This window comes from Apodemus sylvaticus, chromosome 15 (assembly GCF_947179515.1).
Source record: "Apodemus sylvaticus chromosome 15, mApoSyl1.1, whole genome shotgun sequence".
In the NCBI taxonomy this organism is placed as follows: domain Eukaryota; kingdom Metazoa; phylum Chordata; class Mammalia; order Rodentia; family Muridae; genus Apodemus; species Apodemus sylvaticus.
In genome coordinates, this window is record NC_067486.1 from 40,448,910 (window position 1) to 40,460,131 (window position 11,222).

The 11,222-nt window shown below is 38.3% G+C and overlaps 1 pseudogene; it reads left to right on the plus strand.

Moving 5' to 3' along the window:
• Window positions 1-470: 470 nt before the first annotated feature.
• LOC127666082 (olfactory receptor 181-like) lies at window positions 471-1,368 on the plus strand (annotated as a pseudogene).
• Window positions 1,369-11,222: the final 9,854 nt, after the last annotated feature.

Below are 11,222 nucleotides of genomic sequence, written 5' to 3' on the forward strand. Positions count from 1 at the left end.
GAAAAATGTAACCTGAAAAAACTTGTTTCTTCCAAATTCATCCTGATACTGTTTAGATTTTAAAACATTTTCCACTAGATTTAAGAAATAGCTCATTTTCAACATTACTTTGATGCCATAATAAAATACTTAAAATTATGTTGTCTGGAGAATGCTATGAGAATCTCTCAAGTTGAAAAATGTAAAATTACAGACCATGGGCTGGTTCTCAATTACAAGTTAACTCATGCAGCTAGAGCCTTCTACTCCAGAAGTTTCTCAGAAATTTTAGGAGAATTCCTTATGCACAATCTACAAGTAACTTTTCATGATGCATGACCTATCCTGGGTTTGCTACTCTTCTGGATACAGGGCAATATGAAGGTGTTCTTCTGTACATTGATAGTATAATTAGAGCTTGTTAGTGAGATATATTCCTCTTGTGACTGCAATTGAAATACTTTACAATTTTATATCAGCACAGATCAGGGATGATGAAGGCAAATCACTCCTTGATAATAGAGTTCATCCTCACAGGATTCTCAGATCATCCAGGCCTGAAGACATTACTGTTCCTGGTGTTCTCTGTCATCTATGTGGTCACCATGGTGGGAAACCTTGGGCTGGTAGCCTTGATCTACAGGGAGCCTCGTCCCCACACACCCATATACATCTTTCTGGCCAAACTGCTGCTCCTGTGCCATCACTCCCAAGATGCTAGAGAACTTCTTTTCTATGGACAGGAGGATTTCTCTCTATGAGTGCATGGTACAGTTCTATTTTCTGGGTTTTGCTGAAACTGCAGACTGCTTTCTTCTGGCAGCGATGGCCTATGACCGCTATGTGGCCATATGCAACCCACTGCAGTACCACAGCATGATGTCCAAGAAGCTCTGCCTGCAGATGAGCATAGGCACATTCATAGCCAGTAACCTGCATTCCATGATCCATACAGGTGGTTTGTTAAGATTAACTTTCTGTAAATCTAACAGAATTGATCATTTCTTCTGTGATATTCTTCCTCTGTATAGGCTCTCTTGTACAGACACATTTATCAATGTACTAATGGTATATATTTTTTCAATACCAATTCAACTCTTTACCATTACTACTGTCCTGGTTTCTTACTTCTACATTATTTTCACCATTTTCAAGATGAAATCCAAGGATGGGAGAAGAAAAGCATTTTCTACTTGTGCATCTCATTTTTTTTCTGTGTCAATATTCTACATTTGCCTTCTTATGTATATTGGACCATCTGAAGATAATAATAAAGGCTTACCAGTGGGTGTGTTTTATACAATTATAATTCCTTTGCTAAACCCTTTTATTTACAGCCTGAGAAATACAGAGGTAGTAAATGCTGTTAAGAAAGTTATGAAAAGTTAAGTATTTAAAAAAAATGCTTCAGCTTCTATAGTACATTAATTTCAGCTTATTAAAATGATTTTATTAATATTAAATATAAAAATGAAAACATAATTGATGTAAAGTATTAGTGTTTAAATAATTAGCTGTGTTTGCTAAATATGTATGCATATATGATTCCAAAATGATTTGTAAACTCTTAATCAGCAGTATGTAGGCAGATAAAATTTAACTGTTGCATTTACTTTCATTGTTCTCATGAGATTCCTTTAATGCTATAATTTCAAATTCAATAAACAATTATAATCCTGCAATGAAATGTCTCAATCGGTAAGATTCTTTTTGGTTAATATTATTTAGGTACTGGGAAAATTTTTGTGTTATTTTTCCAGAATACATAAAACCTGAAATTGTTAGGCATTAGCTGACTTCCTTTTTTTTTTTCAGAAAATCTTTCTTCTCTTCCTTTCTACCTTTTATAAAGCAAACATGATAAAAAAGAAAACTTGATGTATAAGTCTAATCCTCTGTCTTCAGAGTATTTTTTTAATATATAAAAAGTATTAGTGTTCTGCAAATCACCATAAAAATGTTAGGTTTCAATCAATATATTCAGCTTATGTTAGAGAAGTAGACATTCAAGCTGAAATTTTTAAGTCCACAGTCTTTCTGATATACTTCTGCAAATTCTGGCACATTTCACGCATTTGTGTATGAAGTATATAGGCTATATACAATTACTACCTTAGAGTAAAATTAATAAATATTTTAAAGGAAGTCATGTATATTTCTGGACTATATTTCCTTACTTAGTTAAAAATGAAAAACCAAAAAAAAATGATACACAAAATCATACACATTCCAGTACTATTTTTTACTCTAATGGTCTTGTGTGTACCCACCTTATATATTGACTTTTAAAATTTGCAAAAATAACACTGAAATGTTCCATGTCATTGTGTAGTAATATTTTTCATTCATTCCTTTATCCTTATGTAGTCATATATTAAACTATTATAGTTTAAACTTTATTTTTCAAATGATTTATTTTTAACAATGCATACATAGGTAGGTATGTGTGTATCATGAATGTATGTATCATGTTTGGGATGCTCACTTGTTCAGATTCCCAAGAAGAGGGCAAGAGATCCCCTGGAGATGGAATCAGAAGCAGCTGTGAGACAGACATCTGGCAGGGATTCTTGAAACTAAAGTGAAATGCTCTGGAAGGGCCACATGGAAACCTGCAATTACTTTCTGCAGCAAGAAGACACTGAAAAGCAGATTCTCTGACTTGCTGGTTTACCCACTGGTGCTATGGTAGGTTTTTAGTGACAAATTTCAGTGTTCCAATACTCCTTAATATCACCTTATATATCACATACAGTATCAGTGTTATATCAGGAATCCAATGGCTACTTGGATGCATAATCAAGAACATAGGTCTGTGTGGTGGGACATGGGAATCTGTTACAGAGGAATGTATAGGGCATTTCTATTTGGAAAGGATAGCTCAACTTCTGGCACAAATAAACTCAACTATACATGGTAAGTAGAGGAGCCCGAGACAGAGACCAGCAAGACTCTACAACTAGGACCACTCAGTCCTTGTGACCTGCATCATCAGTGAAGATTGCTTTGATTTTATCACCCAGCACACATTACCCCAGACATGTGGGTAAGAAAGCATGTGCTCTGCAAACATCCCTACATATGTGTGCTGGACAAATACCACTTGTGTGAGGCTTTATCAACAAGGTTGTTCTTGTCTTCGCTGGCAGGAATGGATTTGAGGTTGCTTCTATTCTCACTGCACTACCAGGCTCATATTTGAAATCACAAGCTCATCCTAATTGCAGTGATTATTGTGGGTCAAGGGCAAGGCAGGTATGGCAAAGTGAGCTCAGCCCCAACACAGCTGTCTTTGATTAACCTGTCTGGAACAAAGAAGCAGGGACATATGCCACATTCATTCTTTCTCCTAGTGAAATTTAAAACTAGAATATTGAGGTGAAAAATCAAAGTATCTCATACTCTATATCTTGTTAAAGAAAGGACTATTAGTCACTGTTTTTAATTTTTAAAATTTTATTGTACACTTGATTTCAGCTTTCCCTTACTGTAACTTTGATATCTTTATCCCATAATCTGTCCTGTCCTTACCTTTCATTATTTCCCCTCTTATTTTTCTGTCATATTATTATTCAATTTTAATTTTATACTTTATCTCCTCTTATCTATTTTCTTTTACTTTTCATCCTTTCTGAGTGTACAGTTTCTATTTTCAACTACTTCTTGGGCATATTTGAATACATGTCTTTGTTATATGCTGTTACTGGTATCCATTGTCTCCTTTCTGAATGGAAGGGAGGATTTCTGGAGAGAGAGGCCTGCTTATTAAAAAGACCACCATGAGGCCTTTGGGTGCAGAATAGGGATAACCAATCTGCTGCCTTGGCCTTGCAGTGGGCACCACTAAGATGAGTATATATGTTGATGGAGAGATGGGAAGCCTGGAGATCATGCTGGAGAGTTGAGGGAGAAAGTGAAGTCTGGGTGGTTTGTGCCCTGTGGAGAGAGGTGGAAAGAAGAGCAACATGTGGATATAAGGAGCCTGCGCAACCATCTGAGACCATAGTGATGTCCAGGCCTGGTCTGCCACCAAACACCATATCTGGGTTAATCACCCTATAGCAATCAGGGCCTGTACTGCTCCTTGTGTCCCACGTTGCCATCAAAGGCCATCTAGATGTCAGTGATCTGAGCTACTGCCTAAGAGCAAGTTGATGACCAGAAGCATCTTTGATGCTGAAGGCCAACCTGATCAGAATAGCCTAAAAAGACATCTGAGGGCATGGTGACATCCATGCCTATGCTGCTCTCAGAGGCCATGTTTGGGTCTCTGGTTCTATCACACCCAGTGTCTGTGTTGACATTTGAGTTCCATGTTACTACCAAAGGCCATGCAGATGTTCCCCATGTGGGCTGCCACCTGAGGTCATGCTAATGTCTAAGCACCATGCTGAACCAATCTTGCCCCTCCCTTGCAGGCCCCAAAGAGGTGAGTGGAGGAGAGAAGGTCCTATCTTTCACCAGTTGTGATACTCAGGAGAGCTGTCCAGGAAAAGCAGTGTCCCCACACTATACCTAAGCAGCACAGTAAAGCTGTGGTACAGGAAACAAGGGAGAGCTATCCCCACTCCAGGCCTGTGAAAAGTAGAAGACCTGGAGGTAGTGGGATGGGTGCAGGAGATCTGCTGGGTTGACGAACTCAGCTTTCACTCAGGCTTGAGTTGACCTACCACAATTTCTACCTCTTCAATGAACTGTTGAAGTTCATGACTGGGCCAGTCTTGCAGATCTGAAAATTGAGAATCTCCATGACAGTGCAACAGCTGGAAATCCTGGTGAGGATCCCATGTTGATAGTGTAGAAGAAGCCAGAGGCCTTAAACCAAGCCCCTGACTCGTTGAAGTAAACATTTGCAAGTAGAGCTGTTTGTACAAAAGGTATAATGTATGACACACCACAGCTTCCACAGAAAGACTTACTTTTATTTTGTAGGAGAGGTGGCAAGGAGCAAGGATGGATATGACAGGGTAGAAGAGTGGGATTGGGATGTATAGTGTGAAATTCACAACAACTAAATTAAAAGTTTAAGAACAAGAGAAAGTATTCTCTTGTGGAAATGTACAACATTTTCTGTATCCATTCCTCTGTTGAGAGACATCTGGGTTCTTTCCAGCTTCTGGCTATTATAAAGAAGGCTGCTATAAACATAGTGGAGCATGTGTCTTTAGTACATGTTGGAACATCTTCTGGGTATATGCACAGGAGTGGTATAGCTAGGTCCTCCAGTAGTACTATTTCCAATTTTCTGAGGAAATGCCAAGCTGATTTCCAGAGATTGTACCAGCTTGCAATTCCATGACCAGTGTTAAAGTGTTCTTTCTTCTTCACATCTTTGCCAGCACCTGCTATCATCTGAGTTTTAGATCCTTGCCATTCTGACTAATGTGAGGTTGAATCTCGGGGTGTTTTGATTTGCATTTCCCTGATGACTAAGGATGTCGAACATTTCTTTAAGTGCCTCTCAGTTGATAATTCTTTGTTTAGCTCTGTAACTCATTTTAAATAGGGTTATTTGGTTCTCTGAAGTCTAACTTCTTGAGTTCTTTGTATATATTGGATATTAGCCCACTGTCAGATGTAGGGTTGGTCAGGATCTTCTCCCAACTTATTGAGTGCCATTTTGTTCTACTGACATTGTCCTTTGCCTTACAGAAACTTTGTAATTTTATGAAGAATGGCTACAGAAGATGTGGTACATTTACACAATGGAATACTACTTAGCTATAAAAAACAATGAATTCATGAAATTCTTAGAAAAATGGATGAAACTACAAAATATCATCCTGAGTAGGTAACCCAATCACAAAAGAACACATGTGGTATGCACTCACTGATAAGTGGATATTAGCCAAGAAACTAGGAATATCAAAGATACAATTCACAGACCAAACAAAGCTCAAGAAGAAGGAAGACCAAAGTATGGATACATTGGTCCTTTTTAGAAGGGGGAACAAAATACTCATGTGAGGAGATACAGAGACAAAATGTGGGGTAGAGACTGAAGAAAATGCCATCCAGAGATTGCCCCACCTGGGCATCCATCTCATATACTGTCAACAAACCCAGACACTAATGTGGATGCCAACAAATGTTTGCTCACAGGAGTCTGATATAGCTGTCTCCTGAGAGGCTTTGCCAGAACCTAACAAATACAGAGGTAGGTGCTCTAAGTCACCATTGGACTGAGCACAAGGTCCCCAATGGAAGAGTTAGAGAAAAGACCCAAGGAGCTGAAGGAGCTTTCAGCCCCAAAGGAGGAAAAACAGTTTGAACCAACCAGTGATCCCAGAGCTCCCAGGGACTAAACCACCAACCAAAGAGTACACATGGAGGGACCCATGGCTCCAGATCCATATGTAGCAGATGATGGCCTTTTTTGATATCAAAGAGAGGAGAGGCCCTTGGCCATGAGAATGCTCGATACCCTAGTATAGGGGAATACCCAGACAGCGAGGCAGGAGTGGGTGGGGTGGTGATCATGGGGATGGAGGGGTGCAATTTTGGAGTGGAAACCAGGATTTCTACCTCCAGGTTTCTGACCTGGCTTACTTCAGTGATGAACTACTATGGGGAAGGGGAAACCGAATAGTCCCTTACCTACTAGACATGCTTCAGTCATGAATTCATCATAATGATAATAATCCTCATTAGGACAAGATGTTTTACTGTGCTCCTATTCATAATGGTATTATTCAAAGTAGTCAATTTAGGGCTAAATGTCCATTATTAAATGAAGGATATAGTTTTTCCATAAAATGTAATATTATCCTGCATTTTAAGAGAAGAAATGTGAATATGGTGGGACACACTTTTAATCCCAGCATTCAAAGGCTAGAGGTAGGAGGTCTCTGGGAAGTTTGAAGCCCATCCATTCTGTAAAGACATCCAGAATAGTCAAGAAAGTATAATTTGACTCTAATTTAAATGAGACCTGAAGTATAGGAAGTGAGTTATGTGGGCTTTTAAAATAAAGTACTGTATAGTTTAATTTACAGTGGGCTCTTGAGTAGTCAGATTCATCAATAGAAAGTAGAATGGTAATTGCTTGGGAACATGAGGGAATGGAGAATTAGTATTTAATGGATATACAATTTCTGTTGGGAAGTATTTTTATAAGTTTCTGGAAATGACAATTGGGGTGTCTCCACCAGGACATTAACTGTTAATATTCTTAACTACCATTGAATTTTGTATTTGAAGTGGTTATGGTGGCACGTCTGGTATTATTTGCATGTACACTTTACTAAAATGGAATAAAACTGGATAATTAAATAAAAACATCTTGCAGAAATTGGTAGCGATGCACTTCAGAAGATGTGCCAGCCACAGGAAATATGAAAAGGCAGGGCAACATCAACACTTAGAGGTATAATTCACCTTATGAAAAGTTGTAAATCTCAAAGATTAAAGCAAAAAACAAAACTTGGTGAAATAAATGTTCAGTGGAAATTGCCATCTGAAAGCTACATCAAGGACCTGAGTTTGCAGCTTTGCAACCAAGTAAAAAGATCAGTGTGGCATTGCCTTTAGTTCTACCACTCTGGAGGTGAGGAGGTGGAAACATTAGGATCACTAGGGATTGCTGGCCAGATTTCGGAAGAGACCTCATTTGCGTGGAATAAGTCAGGTGTCTCCATAACTTCTACATCTGGATGCATTCACACACACATTTTACTCATTCACCAAATAGTACATATTACATGACATATTATACTTCAGTATCCATGTGCTTTATCTAAAGTTCATCAGGTTAGACAGATTTACTGCTAAAATTTTTATCACTTCTGTGTTGCTAAAATCTTCATAATCCTTTGTTTTGGCTTGGGACCTCTACAAAATATGACTACAAGCTGTACTGAGCATCCTGAACTGAGAGCCTTGCTGCTCGGTGGCTCACTACTGATTCACCTTCCCCTGCCTCACTGTGCTCTCAAGGACGGGCATCAACCATTGTCTATTGCCATCACCTTCACTTCATCCCAGACCTGAACACATGCAGAAATCATGTTTCTGTGCCTGCCTTACCTCACTCAGCATAATGGATATTTGTACTGTTCTGTAAATTTAAAGAACATTCATGCTGGTGCCCCCACATCAAGAACAGGAGTTGCCCCTAAATATATTTCCTGTCTGCTTATGAATCCCTTTCCCCTAAATACCCTGCCTTGACAAGCCTCCGAGGGAGAGGATGTGCCTAGTCCTGCAGACTTGATGTACAAGGGTAGAGGGATATTAATGGGGTGTTATCTAGAGGGGGTCTTTTTCTCAAAGGAGAAGAGGAGGGAGGAATGTGGGGAGGATCCTTGTGAGGGGTACTAAGATTGGGGGCTGATAATGGGATATAAAATGGATAAATAAACTTAATTAAAAAACCAAATAACATTCATGACATACCTAAACAATCTAAAATTATGAGAGGGTTGCCATATGTAACGTAAAAAAAGATATTAATATAACAAGGAATTGGTCTTTTCCATTGACAATAATTGAGTGAATATACAAATAAAATTTGATAAAAGCCTTTCTGTTATAAAGACTTCAATCAGTTTGATATTAGAAAAATTAATAACATGCACAAAATGGGACTCAGACTGCATATGATAATTAAAAGTATTATATGACATTTAAGATTAAATCTTCTCATTAGAAACCTAATAGAAGAAATACAGATGGTAAATATATCCCTGATGATAGATACTTAAGAATGAATGATAGAAGACAAAGTAACGTTTTGATGCCTGCCCATGGGATGGATCCACAATTGGAATGCTCTCTGGATGGCCTTTCCTTCAGTCACTGTTCCATTTGTAGTCCCTGCATTTCCTTTAGACAGAAAAATTCTGGGTCAGAAATTTTGAGGTATGTGGGTGGCCCACTAGGGCTGATGTCTGTCTACTTACATTAGGTAGTCTCTTCAGGTTCCATCGCCCCACTGTTGGGCATTTTGGCTAACGTCATACCCACTGAGTCCTAGGAGTCTCTTATGTCCCAGGTCTCTGGGAATTTCTAGAGGTCCCCTCCCTGCCCCAATGCCACACAGCTACAAAAATCCATTCAATTTCCAGGACCTCTGGGCTTCTCTCCTGACCCTCCCTCAATATCTGACCCTGCCCCCTTTCCACTCTCCCTCCACTCTCCCACCCAGGTTCCCCTCTCCCTCTGCCTCCTGTTATTATTTTGCTCCACTTTCTAAGTGGGACTTAAGCAGGCACCAAACCCTGACACCATTACGGATGCTATGCTATGCTTGCAGACAGGAGCCTAGTATGTCTGTCCTCTGAGAGGCTCTATCAACAGCTGACTGAGACAGATGCAGACACATACAGGCTACCAGTGAACTGAGGTCAGGGACCTATGTGGAAGAAAATGATAGGGAAAGAATGAAGGACCTGAAGGGGACACCAACCCCACAGGATGACCAATACCATCAACTAACTCAGGCCCTGGGAGCTTCAAGAGACTATGCCACCAACCAAAGTGCATATATGGACTGGTCTGTGGCCCTTAGCTCATATGCAGCAGAGGATTGCCTTGTCTGGCCTCAATGGGAGAATATGCACCTAATCCTATAGATACCTAATCCTGTATTTGTCCCAGGAAAGGAGATGCCCAGTCAGGGGAACAACCTCTCAGAGGCAAAGGCCAGGGAGGAGGATGGGTTAAGAATTCTGAGGGAGGGATCTTGAAGAGGCAACATTTGGAATGTAAATGAATAAAATAATTTATAAAACCAAGATAATGAGTGTGAAGACTAAAAATAGTGTCATGGAGAATAAATAGGATCCAAAACCATTTCTTGAACACAAAAATCATATCTGTAGTAGAGAAAGGATGGAAGAGGGAAGGACAATAAATCTGTAATCTTGGCATTACTTACATTAACCATGGTAATACTTTCATGGATTCCATTTATCTCCAATCTCATGGAGCTGAACAAAGGAACACAGCCTCGAAAATGGCAACTTAAAATTCTGTTTATTTCTCACCACATAAATGACACCAAAGCACATGATGTCAGAGTTATTTCCAAAACTGAATCTAGAGGGTGTGGTCAGGGGCACTGTATGCGTGAGAGAAAAGTGTGTGATCCAAATTTCTTTTCAAAGTTGTTTGTTACCAGGTGATCCACATTGTTTCTCTTCCCATTATCATTCCCATGTATGCAAGCTGGATGAGGCACAGTTGATCAAATACAGTAACCATAAAGATGATGTCAAAGCCAACTTTCTTGATGAACATAGATTTAAAGTTAAAAATTTCATTTAATTAAGGTGTTTATTTATTTTAGCATGTTTTAGGAACCAGTTTCTCAGAATAGCGTGTCTGTAGAAATACCTACTTTCAATGCCAAGGAACTCCCTTTAGAATCAATGTTTTGTTTTGTTTTGTTTTACCTTTTGCCCTGAAGATATGTAATAATTGTGACTGGTTACTGAGCCATGCATCCTAGATTTTTCATAAATTATTCCCCAATGGTTTAAGGAGTCTGTAAAGATCATCTGACTCTATTCAATGTAAAGTGATGGTTAGTGAACTCACACTGTGTAGATGGATTTCAAATTCATTCCTACATATGAAGAAGCAAATCAAACATATTTAAGTGATTTTTTCTTACATTTTATCTATTTATGTTTGGTTTATCTCTGAATTGTAGATATACTGAAAGAGAAAATGAAGCAGTAAATGTCCATTCTGAGCACAAAAGTACCATAGCTTTGAAACCAAATACACAGGTAAGCTATCAACAATACCAGAAATAATTCTTGGGTGGATAGTAAAATTATTTTTCAGATTTGGTTTAATAATTGCATTTAACACTACAGAGGAATTTTCACATAGTAAAATGAGTTTCGCATAGTATGTTCTACAACAATATTTTAAAAAATAAATTGTCATTGGCTAGAATTAAATATGAACATACTTATTTAATTTGCCAGGATATGTTGATAAAAGCAATATTTTATAGTACTAAAAAGTTTTGTTCAAAATAACATAATTTTAAAGATATGGTGGATATTTAAATTATGAACAGCAATTTATTTTGTTAATTTAATTATAAGGCATCAGTGACACAATGCAAGAAACCTTTCTACGATATGGGAGTGAATAACATAACAGTGTGTTAAGTACAGTCTAGACAAGAAAAACCAAGGAAATAGTAATTACAGTGTGATTTCAAAGCAAGGCTCTTTAAAAACTTTTGTAGGATGTTCTTTAAAAATTATCCATTTAAACTCTATTAA